At 41.7% G+C, this 17,758-nt stretch overlaps 1 pseudogene; it reads right to left on the bottom strand.

Moving 5' to 3' along the window:
- LOC121439037 overlaps positions 1 to 17,111 on the bottom strand; it is a 42,480-nt pseudogene extending 25,369 nt beyond the window's left edge.
- Positions 17,112 to 17,758: the final 647 nt, after the last annotated feature.

The following is a 17,758-nucleotide window of genomic DNA, read 5'->3' as shown; positions in this document are numbered from 1 at the left end:
CATTTCTGGAAATATTCCTCTGACCCTGGTGCTCTCGATCAAAGGATGCAAAGTTTCAGTTAGACTGGAGGAACACATTTTAGGGATCTCATGCATTGCATGGTGACCACTTGATAATAAAGTGTGGTCTACTTTAAGATTGCTAAAACAGATTCTAGACACCCTCACAACATCAACAAAAAAGCGAGACAGGTAAGGTGATGGATATGTTATCATATGGATATAATTGCTATATAATTACCTTGATTTCTATCATGTACATATAGATCAAAACATCAAATTGCACCTAATAAATATACACAATTATTATGTCAATAACAGTCATGTCTCTTAATAACAAGGGCAAGTTCTGAGAAGTGCATTGCTAGTTGATTTCATGGCTGTGCAAACACTGATGCATGCATTTATACAAACTTAGATGGTACAGATCAATAACTAGATTCTGCCTTTTGATGCAACCAAGAGACACAGTAAATGCAAGATGCACAGGGCTGCCCGTATAAACTGAATAATGATTTACAGTAAGCTATTTAAACAAGTAGGTATACTCTAAATTAACAATAGAAAATAGAGTCTAGCCAGGGTTTGGCAGTATATACCTACAATCCCAGGACCAGGGAGGCTGAGGCAGGAGGATCATGAATTTAAGGCCAGCCTGGGATACAGAACAAAACCCTGTCTCAAACACAAATAGTTGTTTTATATAGTATATAGACTTTATTTTTTTAGGTGGGAACTCAATGTGTAGCTCAGGCTGACTTTTACCTTGAGGTCCTCTTGCCTCAATCTTCGAGGTTTTGGGATTATAGGTGTACATCACCATGGCCAGTGTGGCTGTTTCAGCTTCTGATGAATAGTGCCTGGCCATAGTAGGTTCTTAACAAAGATTTCTTGAGTACATTAACGGTGTCTGATGCATAAAGATGCTCAATAAATAAATTTTTATCAGCAGGTACACTTTAACAACACATATATGTACATGAGACTAATGAATCTGGAGGTATACACACAAAAAAGCTACATAGCTCCTATATGTTCATATCCTCTGTAAATACTTCCTGAGATGCTTTCTGTTGTAGCAGTTTAAGTGATCAAAACATCGCTGCATGGCTGAATCACCCATGGAGCTTATTAAATAGAATGGTGTCTGAGTCAGCACTCTGGAGGCAGAGGCAGGAGGATCTCTATGAGTTCCAGGCCAGCCTGGTCTACATAGTGGGCTCTAGTTCAGCTTGGGCTACATCCTGAGACCCTGTCTCAAAAGATAAAAATACCGGTGTGATCACTTATTTATCTCCCATTAATTCACTATGATCCTTTGACTCCGAAAGCCATTTCTCTCTGTTTTGAAGATCTCAGAGGAGTCAATGTCAGTTGACCAAAACCACTTTGTTTTGGTCACTTACAGAGGGCCAACATCAAAGCCATGGTGCAGTCTTTAAGACTGTACAGCTGAGTGTGCAGCAAAGGAAGTAAAGTAGAAGCAGTTAGCAGGGGTGTTGCCTATGGGCCAACATTGCTCCCTTTGTCCGTGTGTGGGATTTTACAGTCCTTTCAATCAAATGGGAAAACAATTTGCTTTTTTTTTTTTGGTTTTTTTTTTTCGAGACAGGGTTTCTCTGTGGTTTTGGAGCCTGTCCTGGAACTAGCTCTTGTAGATCAGGCTGGTCTCGAACTCACAGAGATCTACCTGCCTCTGCCTCCCAAGTGCTGGGATTAAAGGCGTGCGCCACCAAACAATTTGCTTGTTATCAGTGTTTTAGGGATGTTCTATTGGGAATTCACCAAGGCCAGCTGGCCTGGGTCTGAAAAAGCATGGGATAAAAAGGGACTCGCTGAACATAGAGGACAATGAGGACTACTGAGAACTCAAGAACAATGGCAATGGGTTTTTGATCCTACTGCATGTACTGGCTTTGTGGGAGCCTAGGCAGTTTGGATGCTCACCTTACTAGACCTGGATGGAGGTGGGCGGTCCTTGGACTTCCCACAGGGCAGGGAACCCTGATTGCTCTTAGAGCTGATGAGGGAGAGGGACTTGATGGGGGAGGGGGAGGGAAATAGGAGGCGGTGGCGGGGAAGAGGCAGACATCCTTAATAAATAAATAAATGTAATAAAAAAAAGTCACCCTGGAGTGAAAACCAGTCTATAATGGCTATGTCTGTTGTAGCATATTGCCACAGCTACATGTATCATGCAATGTTCTTTAGCTGGCCAGCGTAACCTAGAGGCAGCACTTCTTTACATGGTTAAATAAATCTAATGAGTATTTTTAAAAGATTCTCTCTCTCTCTCTCTCTCTCTCTCTCTCTGTGTGTGTGTGTGTGTGTGTGTGTGTGTGTGTGTGCACGCACGTGCTCCTCGGGAGTCTTAATTCCATGGGTCTCTGGTGAGATCCACTCAGCTTGTCTTTGACAAGCTTCATACAGGATTCTGATCCTTTATAACACGTGCAAGTCCCCTGAGGCATAATAGGAACAACTTGAGCGAAGAGACCAGCTTGCCTCTAAAGGGTCCACGTGCTCAGAGGCAGTAGAGGGTGTGTGTGTGTGGCGGGGGGGCAGGTAGCAGGGCCATAATTACTATGCATTGACTCACTGATTGTATCAGCTTTTGATTCCATACATAGGAACCATATATGGGCCAGACTATTCTATTTACAACTAGACCTAGGAGTTTTTCAATATTCTCCCAGAACTTTAATAAGATACTAACTCCATCAGGAATCATGCTGAGTAGAAATGGACTTCAGATCTGTCAGTTTTATCTTTCAGAGAGCCCAAAACTAGGTCTGACACAGATCCCACCTTTTTGAACTGCACCTGAGTTCTACACGCCCACGATAATGGCCTCCCGATAGAGCGCAAAGAAAACAAACATCCTGTTTGTGGCAACACACAGCTTCTCTCACACTCGGGAGTGACCTCAAGAAGCAGCTGAGCGCGCCAACCCCGTATTGTCTAAACACTAATTACGCCCAAAGTAGCATTGTTGTCCTTGAGCCTTGGCAAATGTACTCTGACAACCAGATGGAGGACTCCAAGCGGTGGGATCCCATGGATGAATTCATGGCACTCTCTGGAAGCTCGGCTGCCGCTAACCTAGCCTGGCAGCTCACTGTGCTCCCAGTGAAGCACCCTGCAGGAGAAAAAAATAGCATAGGACTTGGATTTGGAACCCCCAAAGACTCGGATTCTAATCCCGGCTCTGCTCCTCTCCTACAGGGAAAGTTCTTCTAATAGTCTGGTCTTTGGAATAGGGTGAAATTTTGAGAACTCAGTTTGATGATCCACATGAACGAAGAGTGATGCTTGAAAATATTAGCCATTTATTAATAATAGTAGTAATATAGGGCCATTAGGAGAACTATTGCTTTCGTCTTTGTGCTCTCTTTCCCTTACCCTAACTCCAATTGCTTGTCTGGGTTCTGGCTACAAACCCCATGGCGAAGTGCTAATGATCAGGATGCTGGAGGACATTGGCTTCCTGGCTACAGCTCCTTGGCAGACTTGTATAGGGGAGAAGGTAACAGAAGAGAAGGTTCCTTCAAGCAGTGAGCAAAAGGTCAAATGTCTATGGAAACCACAAGAAGCAGGGCTAGTGGCAAAACCTAGAGAGATGTGGGATGAATGTCTCTAGTAATCAGTGTTCACATCTGGGTGCAGGCTTTAAGTTCTTCCCTTTGCTTGAGGGAGAGGCTGGTGTTTGGTGAGACTTACCCTTTAAAAAAATGTTCAGGCTTGACTCTGTGGATAAGAGAGCACTGGTTGTTCTACCAGAGGACCCAGGTTCAATTCCCAGCAGCCACATGGCAGCTTACAACCACCTGCAACTCTAGTTCCAGGGGATTTGACACCCTCACACAGCTATACATGCAAGCAAAACACCAATGCATAGAAAATAAAAATAAATAAATAAATCAAAAAGAAAAATGTTTAGGCCTAAAGAAATCTTATTTGCTGAAAAATTTTAATTTATTGAGCTACACCTTAATATTAAAAATGGATTAAACAGTACTTTGTAAGTAGATATTCTCAGTTTATTAAAATGCTGCCAACATGGTAAGATTGTACAGAAAAAATTTTCCAAACTTTACTGGTTGTGTGCTTAAAATTATACATGCAAGTATTGTAATCGTAATGAAAATATGGAAGTCTCTGTTACTCAAGCTGAAAAGTAAACCTCAGCATTTCTAGCTTCTGGTCCTTTAATGCATTATCTCTGGAGACCAGTGAAGTGGCTCCGCAGCTAAGAGCAGTTGAGGCCACACCTGACAATCTGAGTTCAATTCCTGAGACCTCTATGGTAGAAGGCGAGAACCATCTCCTGCAAGTGATCGTCTGACCTCCACACATGTGCCATGGTGCACACATGTCTGCATGGGTATGCATGCACAGACACACACACATAAATAAATAATTTCTGCTGAACACCAAAGACTGCCACCAAGAAGTTGTCCGTGTACTTGGACAAACGCAGTGGTTTTGTGAATGAAACCTTAGCTTAGCATCACTGGAGGAAACAGCAGATGTAATTAGTAGGACCCACCCTTGCAGTTTGCCACAAGCCTCTTTATTTGTTCACACATAAACTTGAGAGTCACCCATTCAACCAACGAGACAGAATAGCTTTTCTTGCAGTGCCCTAACTTTCCTCGGGCTAGAGCAGTCTGCTGTTAAGTTAGCCTGTGGCACTCGGAAAACATAATCGAAGACAAAGGACTCCTTGTACCGGGTACACAGAGCCTCAAGGGCCTGCAGAGGTGACCAGGTACTTGAGAACAGGGAGCTTTAAAGGAGCCAATGTCCAGAACATCAACTTCTGGCAGTATAATTTCTTAAAATGAATATGCCAGAGAAAGTCTTTAGATCTGAAACTGCCTTCATCGCAGCTAGGAAAGAGGCTCATGCAAACCTCACTATGGAGCGTTGCAAAGGGAGAGGAGCAACACAGTAGCACAAACCTTAAAGACCTTGCTAATGCTGTGACCCTTTAATACAGTTCTTCATGTTGTGCTGACTCCAACCTTACAATTTTTTTTTTGCTAATTCGTAACTGTAACTTTGCTACTCTTACAAATCGCAATGTAAATATCTGAGGTACAGGCTATCTGCTGTGCACTCCCTGTGAAAGGGTCCTTCAGCTTGTGAAGGGGTAGCGACCCACAGGTTGAGAACCACTGCTCTAGTGCCTCCTTGTCTTTCCCTCCCACACACATTTCTATTACAGGTGAAAGCTGGTGTTAGGAAGCAAACAGAGTAGAATGGAGAATGATGCAAATTTTGGCCTAACAATTTTGCTTCTGCTTCTCTCATGTATTATCAAAGAACACATGGATCTTGAGGGGCAAAGTCCAGGAATTCAAAAAGCAAAAGGAGCACTGGAAAGAAATATTGAATGTGAAAAATAGCTTTTTCAGGTAGTTAATGGTAAGCCTTTTCCCAGCTATTCTCAACACTCATATTGAATCCTAAAAATGGCTTTTCTCTTGTAGTTAAGAGTAAGCACTTTTTCCAGCTATTCACTTCAAAATCACTTTAATAAGCCAGAGCTGTATGGGCTGGATCTCAAAAATATATCTGGGATATTTCCAGAATTGTAAAATTTTTAAGATACACTGGAATAAAGGCTTGGGTATATCTTTATATGCATTACATTATCTTTTACATGCATTATTTTAAAGGAAGATAAAAACCTATTTTATTAATTCCCATCATAAAATATTTCATTTAGAGATAGACTTTACTGAATTTCACCTTCTAAAATGTTTCTTTCCTACCTCCTCATGATAAAAATTAAGTTACTTACAATTGGTTTTTAGTAATATGCCTCTTTCTCTCTTTAAATAGGTAGGAAACTTTTAATCATGGTACCTAATAAAGATAATTATTTCTGATTTTTATATTTGATTTTATAGAATTATTCCTGAAAGCCAAACATTACAATAACACACACACACACACACACACACACACACACACACACACACACACTGTTTAAAGAATGACTAACATGCCTTTTATTTTACTTTGTTTTGTTTATTTATTTATTTGAGATAGGGTTTCTCTGTGAATCTCTGGCTGTCTTAGAACTCATTCTGTAGACCAGGCTGGCCTCAAACTCAAAGATCCACCTGCCTTTGTCTCCCAAGTGCTGGAATTAAAGGTGTGCACCACTATGCGTAGCTCAGAATAACATGCCTTTAAAAAACATATTTCTCACTGGGTGGTGGTGCTGGCACACACCTTTAACCTTGGCACTAGAAAGGCAGAGGCAGGTGGAGTTCGAGGTCACTCTCTTCTACAAAGCGAGTTCCAGGATAGCCAGGACTACACAGAGAAACCCTGTTTCTAAAAACCAAAACTGAAAAAAAAATTTTTCGTGTGAGACTCTGTCTCCAAGGTGAGGGAGGGGGGCAAGCAGAATGGAGAGATGGCTTAGCAGTTAAGACCAAGTACTGCTCCTGATTCCCAGCATCCTTATCACCTGGCTTACAACCGGGCTTGCAAACACCTGTAACTTCTGCTCTAGGGACATGCAACACCTTTGGCTTCCACAGGTGCCTGCTCTCAGGTGCACACTCCTTTCCCCACCCCCACATATATGTACACATCTTTAAAATAGGAAAATAATTCTTTAAAAAATCTATATTTCTCCTTGCATAAATATCCCATAATCTTATCTGTGAATTGTATCACATTGCAAAAAATTAAGGATGCTGGCTCATTGTCTTGTTTATAACATTTGTTGATTTTATTATTTTATCTTAAATGATTTATTTTATATAATATATGTTATGATCATTTCTCAGTCTTTTTCATAAGGCTTCCTGGAATGTATTAATATAGTTGAATTAAAAGCCATTATGTTGGTTTCCATATTTTAGTAAATCTGATAGCAAGGGCTCTGTTGTGGAATATTTGTATATTCTGTGAAGATATACTGCTGTGATTGGTTTAGTAAAAAGCTGAATGGCCAACAGCTAGGCAGGAAGAAGTTAGGTGGGATTTCTGGGGACAGAGAGGACTCTGGGAAGAAGAGAGGTAGAGAGATGCCAACTCTAAAGAAGTTAAATATATAGTACAGATCAGAGGTAACCAAGCCACAAGGTAAACATAGATTAAAATATGGGTTAGTTAAATTATAAGAGCGAGTTGAGGAAAGGTCTAACCTAGGGCCAAGCTTTCATAATTAATAATCAGTCTCCATGCCATTATTTGTGAGCTGGTGGCCCAAAGAAAAATCTGTCTACAGGACTCATTTTGCCAATTAGATTAGAAGGTATGTTCTGCAAATTCAGTAGGCTAAAATCCCAACCCCAACACTTTGATTTTTTTTAAAAAAATGTTTTAAAAGTAAATACAAAAAGACATTCTTTCAGCAATTGTTAGATCAGCAATGGTGTAACACAATTACCAATACTTCCATTTCTCTCTCATTTTGCATGTATCTGCTTCAATAAGTTGCTTTCAAGTAAAGACATAAGGGTGATAATTAAGAGCCGTTTGATAATTCTTGATAAGACCTATTGTTATAAATTCCCATAGAGGGAAAGAACAAATGATTCTAAAAGCTTATAACAAATCTCTTTGCAGGTCAGAGCCATTTTCAGTCCATTCTTTGCGACAAACAAATAAGACTGCTTTTGTGACAATAATAATAAAATTGTTTTTGTGAGTTAGGGAAAATACTTCAAGGAGCTGAGTGATATCACTTTAACCAACTCCTTGCATTCCTACCTGGACATTTGTGGGAACCAATATTTCAATACTTAGTACAGTAATGGAAACATAAACAACATTCTTGTTATACTTTGCCTCAGTCTGGCAATAAGTTTTGTTCACCCACAGGTACATCCATAAATAAGAATATCCTATTCATTTTAAGAACAAAATTGCTGATCAAATTTATCTTTATGCTTAATGATCACTTATGAAAATGCATTCTGTGGTACTTGGTTGTACTCTGAGATACACACATATTTCTCTTCTAGAGACTATGACAGAGGCAACTAAAGGTTTACAAGCACTGAAGTATCACACTAGGAATATTACAGGCAAGAACAAATTTGAGGAGAAAAAGGGAAATTTATAAAGTATTCAAAAATTACTTTTTTTTATTCTGTAAATGTATAATGGCACACTTCAAAGTTTTTAGATTCCACTGGAAGCATTTAAGTGATTGAGAAACAACTTTATTTAACCAAATTTCATTGTTTTTAGATATGCAGGTTTTATTGAGTAGCTCAAACTGGCCTGCAACTTGCTACATAGCCCAGGCTAGCCTAAAACTCATGATTCTCCTACCTTAACCTCACCAGTTCTGGGATTACAGTTATGTACCAGCATATCTGGCTCTGTGTGGAATGTTAAAGAGTTTAAATGTCATCACAACGTTGTTCAATATATATATATATATACACTCAGGTGGACCCACAGGTCACATAGTAAATTGTGACCTACCCATACCAAACCACATCTGAATTCAGATCCTCTAAATGACTTGAGCCCACAAGCTGCAGACGTCTTCCCAGGGCTCCAAGTAGCCCAGAAGATTCCAAGTGGCAATACTCTTTCTGGAGACAGGACAAAGGTAAGTGGGGACAAAATAGTTTCTCCTTTGGGTCCCTTCATATGACTTGCCTATTAGCCATTGCTTTTACCATTGTGTCAAAGAATTCCATCCAATAGTCACATGGTTAGCCCCCTTAGCAAAATCTGCAAGTTTTCCCTCTGAAATCACAAGAAAGTAGTTTAATACTTGCATAATATAACATGATATTAGATGCTAGAATGTCCTGGCTGTACGTGTTTTTCCCTCTTGGAGATCTCGAGGTGCCTAGTCCAGTGCAGCACCACAGAAACTGATCCCAGCAGATGGATATGAAACTAAACGGATGTACTGCTTCAAGAGCTACAGAAGCAACGTGCAAGTCTTCACAGTCAAATGCTACATTCTCACCAAAACTGGAATAGCTAAGCCTTCTGGAGGATGAAATGTTAGTCCGCATCAAGCCATGTTTCTCTTTCTATACTCTTCAGAAGTATGTCAGCTCCTTCATTGTGAAACAAGATGCTCTGGATGTATAAATCTCCATTTCCTTATTACACTGTACTTCGTTGTACAAATAGATAGGCCTCTCTTATTAGCACGACGCTGTCCTAAGTGCTACAGGTCACACACAAGTAAAATAGACAACTTGTGCTCCACCAATCATCCTAAACCCTTCTAGTTCTCCAAGATTTGAAATCAGAATAATACTACTTTTTCCTTCATCCTCTAGAAAACTTTAGAAGCATTAATTGGATCATGTCACAAATACCAGTAGAAAGGCATTAATGGAAAATATGAGGTGGCTACCCTTGGCAGTATCATTAATCTCTCTCTCTCTCTCTCTCTCTCTCTCTCTCTCTCTCTCTCTCTCTCTCTGTGTGTGTGTGTGTGTGTGTGTGTTACAATGGTACACAATATCATGATGTAATTTCTCCTATAGTTTTAAATGTCATTTTAAATTTCAAGTAGTGAACAAGTAAGGAGGTATAGGCTGAACTTGAAACATTAACAATGTCAGATTTTATTGATGGACATCTGAAAGGGATATTTTTCAGGAAGCATATTATAAGGAAGGGTCTGGAGAAAGAAAATGCACTTCTTACCTCCTACCAACAAGTAGCTGTTGGGAAACAGTGTTTTTGCTTGCATAAGTGCCCTTGAATGACCTGAGTGGAAGAGGTCAAATATGCCATCTGCATACACTCTAACAGGCCTGTCAACTGTGGAAGAAAGAGACAGGGTTAACACAAATGCAGGATAAGGAAGTCCCAGACCTTTCATCAGTACAGTGCTATAAGTTTGCCTACAGAAGACACAATATCCACACGTTATCAGTTTAACATTAGTGCATGAAATTGACTTCTTAAAAATAGACTTTTCTAAAGGTGTCAAAATACAACAAAAAATTAAGAACCCAACACATAGTGTTATCTTCCGAGGAAGATAAAGAGAGCACTGGCAGTTCTCTGCACCTCAGATAGACTCTAGATGTCTTGTCGACAATATTTCTGTCCTGCCTCAGATAGACTCTAGATGTCTTGTCGACAATATTTCTGTCCTGCCTCAGATAGACTCTAGATGTCATGTCGACAATATTTCTGTCCTGCCCAGTCCTGTAGCCATTCAGTCCCAAAGAAACATACAGAAGCTTATATTAATTATAAATTGTTTGGCCAATTAGCTCAGGCTTATTATTAACTAGCTCTTATAACTTAAATTAAGCCATAATTCTTATCTATGTTCAGTCATGCGGCTTGTTACCTTTTCTCAGTAAGGCATTCTCATCTTGCTTCCTCTACATCTGGCTGGTGACTGACTCTCTGCCTTTCTTCTTCCCAGAATTCTCCTAGTCTGGTTTCCCTGCCTATACTTCCTACCTGGTTACTGGCCAATCAGCATTTTATTAAACTAATACAAGTGACAAATCTTTACAGTGTACAAGAGCCTTATCCCACACCAATATCTGAACCAGTGGAGTTTACCTGTTATTGGGAAAACTGAGATTCCCTTTTAGAGTTCTTTATCTTGTCAATTAAAGATTATAGAAATAACTTGGAAGGAGACCTGAGGATAATTTAGAGTTTAGGGAGAAATCCTGTCAGCCACCAGGAAGATGGATGGAGAAGTAGTCATGCATTTTAAGTGGAGAATGGAATAGAAATAGATGATTATTAAGAAAGGAAAAATCACCCTCACGAATGGAAGTGAAGGGCTGGAGAGATGGCTCAGAGGTTAAGAGCACTGACTGCTCTTCCAGGGGTCCCAAGTCAAGTCTCAGTAACCACATGTGACTCACAACCACCTATAATGAGATCAGGTGCCTCTTCTAGTGTGTAGGAAAATATTGTATACATAATAAATAAATAAAATATTTTAGAAAAAGAATGGTAATGAACTAATGTGCTGAATAGAGACCCCAAAGTATCCAACCATGTAGCATATGGTCTTTTTGAAGTTCCCTCCCCTCTCATTTGTATCTGAGGCTTTATTTCATACAGGCTCAGTCCCTTGGATGATGGCAGTGGCGGGGTAAGAACAGGCTTTTAATCTTTTTCTGCAAACTCTGTTTTTCATGTTAATTTTTTTATAGATTTATTTATTTATTATGTATACAACATTCTGCCTTGATGTATGCCCACACACCAGAGGAGGGCGCCAGATCTCAGTACAGATGGTTGTGAGCCACCATGTGGTTGCTGGGAATTGAACTCAGGACCTCTGGAAGAGCAGCCAGTGCTCTTAACCTCTGAGCCATCTCTCCAGCCTTCATGTTAATTTTTTAGATGGGATTTTTCTATGAAAGCTTGGTTGGCTTGGAACTCACTGTGCAGGCCAGACTGGCTTTGAACTCACAGAGATGTGTCTCTCTTTGCCTCCTGAGTCCTGGGATAAAGGCAAGTGCCACCACATGCAACCATGTTTATTTGGATATAGCTTTTAAAGTTCCTACACTTTCTCACATATTTGTTGGGAACATCAAGGCCTCAGGAATGGAAGAATTTGAAGAAAGACCTGAGTCCTATTCTCAAAGACAGTGATGGTTTGGTATCTTCTCTGTGCTCAGATTGTTGCTCAGTTTTCTGTCTTTTGGTGGCTTATGTGAGCTGTGATGGGAATGTTTTCATGCCAGAAATAGGCTCATTTCACCTCAGAAGGCAAAATGTGTCCCAGCATTTTGTGGTATAAGAGAAAAGGGGAGTCATCACCCAGACATAGAGGAAACAAGATGAGAATGCCCTACTTAGAAAAGGTACCACACCATGTGGCTAACACAGACAAGAATTATGGGTTAATGTAAGATATAAGAGTTAATAAGAAGCCTGAGCTAAAAGGTCAACCAGTTTATAATTTAAAAAGAGAAGGAGAGAGAAAAGGGGAATGTGGCCCAAAAGAGAAGGCAGTCAATGTATCAATTTTGTATATAGGCTGTATATAGGGTTGGTGCTCTGGGTTAGAAACAACCAATCAGTACTCTAGTCTTTTCTAGTCCTGTAGGATGCTATTGCTGAGGCAGACCAGAGACCCATTTTTTCTTCTAATGCTGAGTGGTTGGGTTTCACCAACATAGTGTATAAAGTAGGCACAAAATGGTTCCTTTATCCTCTCACTTCCACATGCACACTGTGACATGCATCCATGTACTCTCTCCTTTTGCCTCCTACTCCTTCCTCTTCCCCACTCCTCCTCCTTGGCCATCAGGATGATGATACCAAAGAACAATTTTGGTTCTTATGGCCTCATTGTAGAGTGCCTGCTTCGCATGCACAAGGGCCTGAGTTCAAACTTCAGCACCACACACCAAAAAAAAAAATGAGGAATCAAAAAAAAAAGGAACCAAAATTGTTCTTTGGTATCATCATCCTGATGGCCAAGGAGGAGGAGTGGGGAAGAGGAAGGAGTAGGAGGCAAAAGGAGAGAGTACATGGATGCATGTCACAGTGTGCATGTGGAAGTGAGAGGATAATGTCAGAAATCAGTTCACTCCTACTGGGTTTCAGGGCTCCAAATCAGTCATCATGACAATGCAGCATGAATCATCTCACCAGCCTGCTGATTTTCTGTATAAACCTAAGAATCCTACTGGCTTTTAAAAATATAAGCATTTATTATATTAATGCTATCAAATAAAATATTTAAGGGATGGAGTATGGCCTCATTGTAGAGTGTCTGCTTCGCATGCACAAGGGCCTGAATCCAAACGTCAGCACCACACACCAAAAAAAAAAAATGAGGAATCAAAAAAAAAGGAACCATTGCAAAGTTCTATTAAATGATTTAGGATTTAGATTTAAAATTGTGATTAGTTATTGATATAACCCAACCTCATTAATTTAGAACATAAAGAAATATTACATTAATAGATTCAGATGGTACAATGTTGCTAATAAATTAAATTTCTCCAATAAAAAATATGGAGATTTTTATGTCAAATTGAGAACTGCAACTATTTTCAATTATATCCTATTTTGAACAAACAGAATTGCTTTCGCAGGATTATACTGTATTCTAAATAAGTCGCAGTAAAACAGAAAATGCCCTGAAATAACAAACTGTCTAATGAGGGAGCTCAGATTTCAATGCTCTTATTCAATTGCGATTCAATTGAGGAAAATTTGTTTTAAGATCTAAATGCCACAAGAAAGCAGATGGCAGTTTTGTGGAAGTTTTTTGTTAATGATTCAGAGGTGATCAGGATAAATGAATTCAGGAAGCAGAGAGGAAGAAAAGTGAAGAAAGATGACATAATTACTGGGGAAAAGGCCATTTAGTAAATTTGAAGACTATCTGCAGAGTTGATTTTGCAGTAAGATCACTTTTTAAAATTGCAATGTGTCAGCAACTTCCTGACTGGGAAACTCCTAAGGCAAAGAGAGGAACCTGGTTTCCTGGTCTCTTCAAGGGGGGGGGGGGGGATGGGAAAGGAAGGGGGGGCCAAAGACGGAGGGAAGGAGGGTGGGGGGAGAGAGACAGAGACAGAGAGAGTTGAGAGAAGTTGAAAATGCAGAGCAAACAGTTACAATGAAAGCATTGTTTTTCTGCTGTATCCACACAGCTTTAGGCCTACACCTTTGGCCTCCAGCGCCAGGCCTGAGCCTGTTTTCATTCAGCCCCAAGGCTAGCTGAGGTCAGCACTTCACCTGGAAGGCCCTTCAACTGACTCAAGTAGTGGTTTGAGGCAAAAAGAATTGGAAGTCCTAGGTCCGCTCAGTTATGTCATACACCAGTTCTCTAGTCTGGGATTTTTCAAAGATTAGAGGAGATAGGGGACAGGACAGCCTATCAAGTAGAACAGAAACTTAAGGTCCTTTTCTGCTCGCATTTGAATCTTATCCTTTAACTTCAGGTCAGTTCTGTTTGCCATGTTGTTGTTTCCATTTGAGTCTTTCTTCACCTCGCCTGCCCCCACCCTCATGGCCCACATAGCTCGTTTGTTGAAAGCGTGGTTCCCAGACCACAATTCTCTTGGGAGGTAGTGGAAACAAGGAGGTGAGGCCGAACTAAATCTTTCCTCTTCCTAACTCCTCCTCAGGTAGTTTATCAGAGTGATATAAAGCCTACACACCGGAATTTTCTTTTGAAACTCATTTGACATTTTTTGCTGGGCCAGTATTTCTCAGTATGTCCTCTCTAAGCACCAACTTAAGTATCCTCCAGGCTGTTTGTTAAAGATGCAGGTGGACACCCCTTATTCCTGGTCTGAGGTCAGAGGAATGGCGGAGACTAGGGAAACTCCTTCAAGGATTATTTTTATTATAGGATTTATGTGTGTGCACCTGCTTGTCTGTATGTGTACCGTGTGCATGCAGATGCCCATGAAGGTCAGAAGGGAACATCAGATCGGCTGGGATTGGAGTTATAGACAGTTAGGAGCTACCATGTGAGCGCTAGGAGTTGAACCTGGGTCCCCTGGAAGAGCTCTTATTGCTGAGCCATCTCTCCAGCCCCTTTGTGGGATTCTTTACACACTTAAGTATAAAAATGGATGAATGACCTCAGCACTTTTGAGGAATGCCCTTAGAAAGGAGGCAGAGTGTCGTGGCTCAGAGGGTCAAACTCTACAGCGTTCTGGAGCCGACCCCCGGTGCTACTACTCAACAGGTGTTCCCCAAGTAGCATCATTAGCTGGGAAGTTGCTAGAACTTCGGCTCCTTGGGTCCCACCCCATGTGAACAGAGTCAGTGGGGAGTCGCAGCCCTGTGTACGTTCACAAGTGCTCCTGGTGATTCTGCCGCAGGCTCCAGTGTTCAGAAGCCCTGGCACTGACCAACGGAAATACCTGGCGCAGTGCACAAACTTGCTAAGCCTTCGTTTCCTTAAGTGTGAAATACTGAAAGCACTGGCCATGTTGATTTGGGAGAGGAAAATCGCAGGAGACACATGAAGACCTTCGCACCTTATATATATCTAATAAATGGCAATCACTATTAGATAATCCACTGCCCCTTACCCATTGATTCCTTTAAGTTTAGGCTGGTGGGTTTTGCAGTGGCGGCCTCACTCTGTTGTGCCATCGTATGTCTCAAAGCCTAACTCACTTGCCTAGTCCTCTTTCTCACTCCACCCTAATCAAAGGAATGATCTACCTTTACTGCTAGACAACTGTCTCTTGGGCTTTCCTACACTGTTTCTATTCTCCTGTCCCAGAATAACTTTCTGCTTTCTGTAGACATGACCCAAAACATCTCCCAGAAGAACCAGCTAGCTTCTGCTCCCTCCCTGAGGTCTTGCCCCACCTCTCCAGGCCACGTGACTCTGCCGGTCTCTGTGCTGTCGCTTACCATCAAGCTGTCCATTCATACACGTGCCTGTGGCTTTTCCTTACTGTCTAATTGGCTTGGCTCTTTAATTAACACGAAAGCCCTTGGGAAGCAGAAATGGTAATTTATGGTTGCTTTTACATCTCTTCCCCCACTGGCCTTCTGACACTGGCTAAAGGGATGAGTGGAGCTATAAACTTCTAGGACAGAACTGTCTCTTTTTTTAAGGGCTCACTTAAAACGTAAAATGAAGACATTTCAGAAGAGTTACAATTATACTGGCTTAGTTCTTCAACACCTTGAAAAGTGGTACTTTTAAAAGAATCTACCTGTCACCAAAAACCAATGGAGCAAGACATTGTCCCTGTTTTGCCAATGAGAAGATGAATCCAGATCTTTGTCATGAATTGCCCGAGTCTGTAGAATTCATAAACGACAGAGCCGGGGCTTAAGCATTTATATTCTCCCCCATTTTTGCCTGGGCTACTTTGATTTATATGCAAACTATTGCTCTTTTGATTTTTTTAAAAGTGGGGTCTCACTCTGCACCCCAGGATATTCTGGAATAGTCACTATATAACCCATGGTGGCCTCAAACTCACAGTGGCTCTCCTGCTTCAGTCTCCCCAGTGCTGAGATACCAGTCGCAAGGGACCATCCCCAACTGGTCCTCAGCATTAATAAAAGTGCACAGTCCTCGTGCTGGGCTAGAATCACAAAACTCCACCCTGAAAGTGAGCACTGCTCACATAATGCTTTGAGATACTTCAAATGTCAAGATGAAGCCCATTTGCAAAATGAGAACAACAGCCTCACCTGGTGTTCCTAGGCGGGCCTGGGCAATGGTTAGTTTTTCATGAGGCGCTTGGCACTGGCAGCTGGATTCATCTGCGAAAGGAGCCGGTGCAGTCAAGGTCTAGAAGAGAAAAGAGAGAAGGGGAACGAATATTGTCTGATAAATAATTCTTCCGCACCATCAACCTCCCTTGAAGCGTGCTGTTTGGTAGATAGGTATGACCGAGAATAACATAGCAGGCCAGGATGGCTCACACCTGTCGTTCAAGTGTTCAACTCAAGAGGCCAAGACAGGGGGATCACAGTGAGTTCCTCAATATTCCCCCAATGGATCAGGCTTCAAGGAGTGAGGCCCAAGGGGCTAGGGGAAGTAGTGGAATACATCTGACGGGCCTGCCAGAGCAACATTGCGCTCCTAGAAACCAAGCGTGGGCACAGTCCCTTCCCCCTCCTCTTTAACTGATGCATCAGGCATATTAAGAGCAAGTCCGGCATGGTGACTCACACACGTAATCCCAACACGCAGGAGGCTGAGGCAGGAGGATGGAGAGTTCAAGGCCAACCTGACTAAGACCCTGTCTTAAAAAATAAGAACAAATAAAATCAAAAGAAGTCCTAGAGCTGCGCAGTGCCTACCATATGCCAGGGGCTGGATGAGATGACCTGGAGCCATCATCTCTTTCTGGCCTCCCAACACACTATGCTGCGTACACAGTCCTATCCTTCCATAGGATACCATCATCCTGGGCCTATTTTACAGAAAAGGCAACCGAGGCTCAGTAGGATTAAGAAATATGCTAAGTCATGCCCTTGGAAAATCATAATGCCCGGCTTTGAGCATCTTCCAAACGACAAGGGCAGTCTTCAGATATTTAGACTCACCCACACCCGGGACACTCGGCTGAAAGGAGCCTCATATTCGGAAGCGTGGCACGACATCTCCTGTAATTCACACACGCACACACGCACGCACACACACACAAGCCTGGCCAATCACAAATGCCGATGTCTCTTCAATGCAAAGGCCAAGGCTGATAGCTGCAACCGGAGAGAGCCAAAAAGCACAGCAATTCTGGCGGGCTGCAGATAACTGCTCCTGTGGTAGCTTCCCCAGCTACCAATGGCTAGAGGCCCCGCCCCAGGCAGCCTGGGCTGACACTCTGGGGAACGCTGTGAGAAAGATGCAGTCACTTGGAAGCTTGCCCAGGAAGTGGCCCTGCATTTTTTAGTCAGCCTCTTAAAATGAAGAGGAAGACAAAGCGGGTGGTGTTTTTGTAAACAGGGCAATCCAGAGTTGTCCGTTTGCAGGCTTTGAGCTATGTCATTACCACAGTCCCCACTAAAATCTTCCTGGGTGCTTTGGTTTTGTTTTCCGAGCCAAGGTTCACTTGTCACTGTAAACACCGGGCACAGCACTGCACGAATTGCTTATCAGAGCTGGAGACAGGTACTAGTCCTTAGCTTGGGAAGATTTGATTGAGGACGGATCTAGACATTCGAGCAGGGGATGTGGCTTACTTCTGCCATTCACTCATTCATATTTCTTTAATCACTCATTCATTCACCCATATAGATGTCAGGTGCTATACTAAAATCTGAGGTAAGATGTACAGATAAGACTAGCCTATCCTTGCCCTTAAAAAATGGTTTT

This window comes from Microtus oregoni, unplaced genomic scaffold, assembly GCF_018167655.1.
Source record: "Microtus oregoni isolate MIOR12 unplaced genomic scaffold, Mior012 000059F_ref0000304, whole genome shotgun sequence".
Taxonomy (NCBI): Eukaryota; Metazoa; Chordata; class Mammalia; order Rodentia; family Cricetidae; genus Microtus; species Microtus oregoni.
Note: the sequence above shows the minus strand (reverse complement) of the source record. Positions and strands in the feature narration are given on the sequence as shown.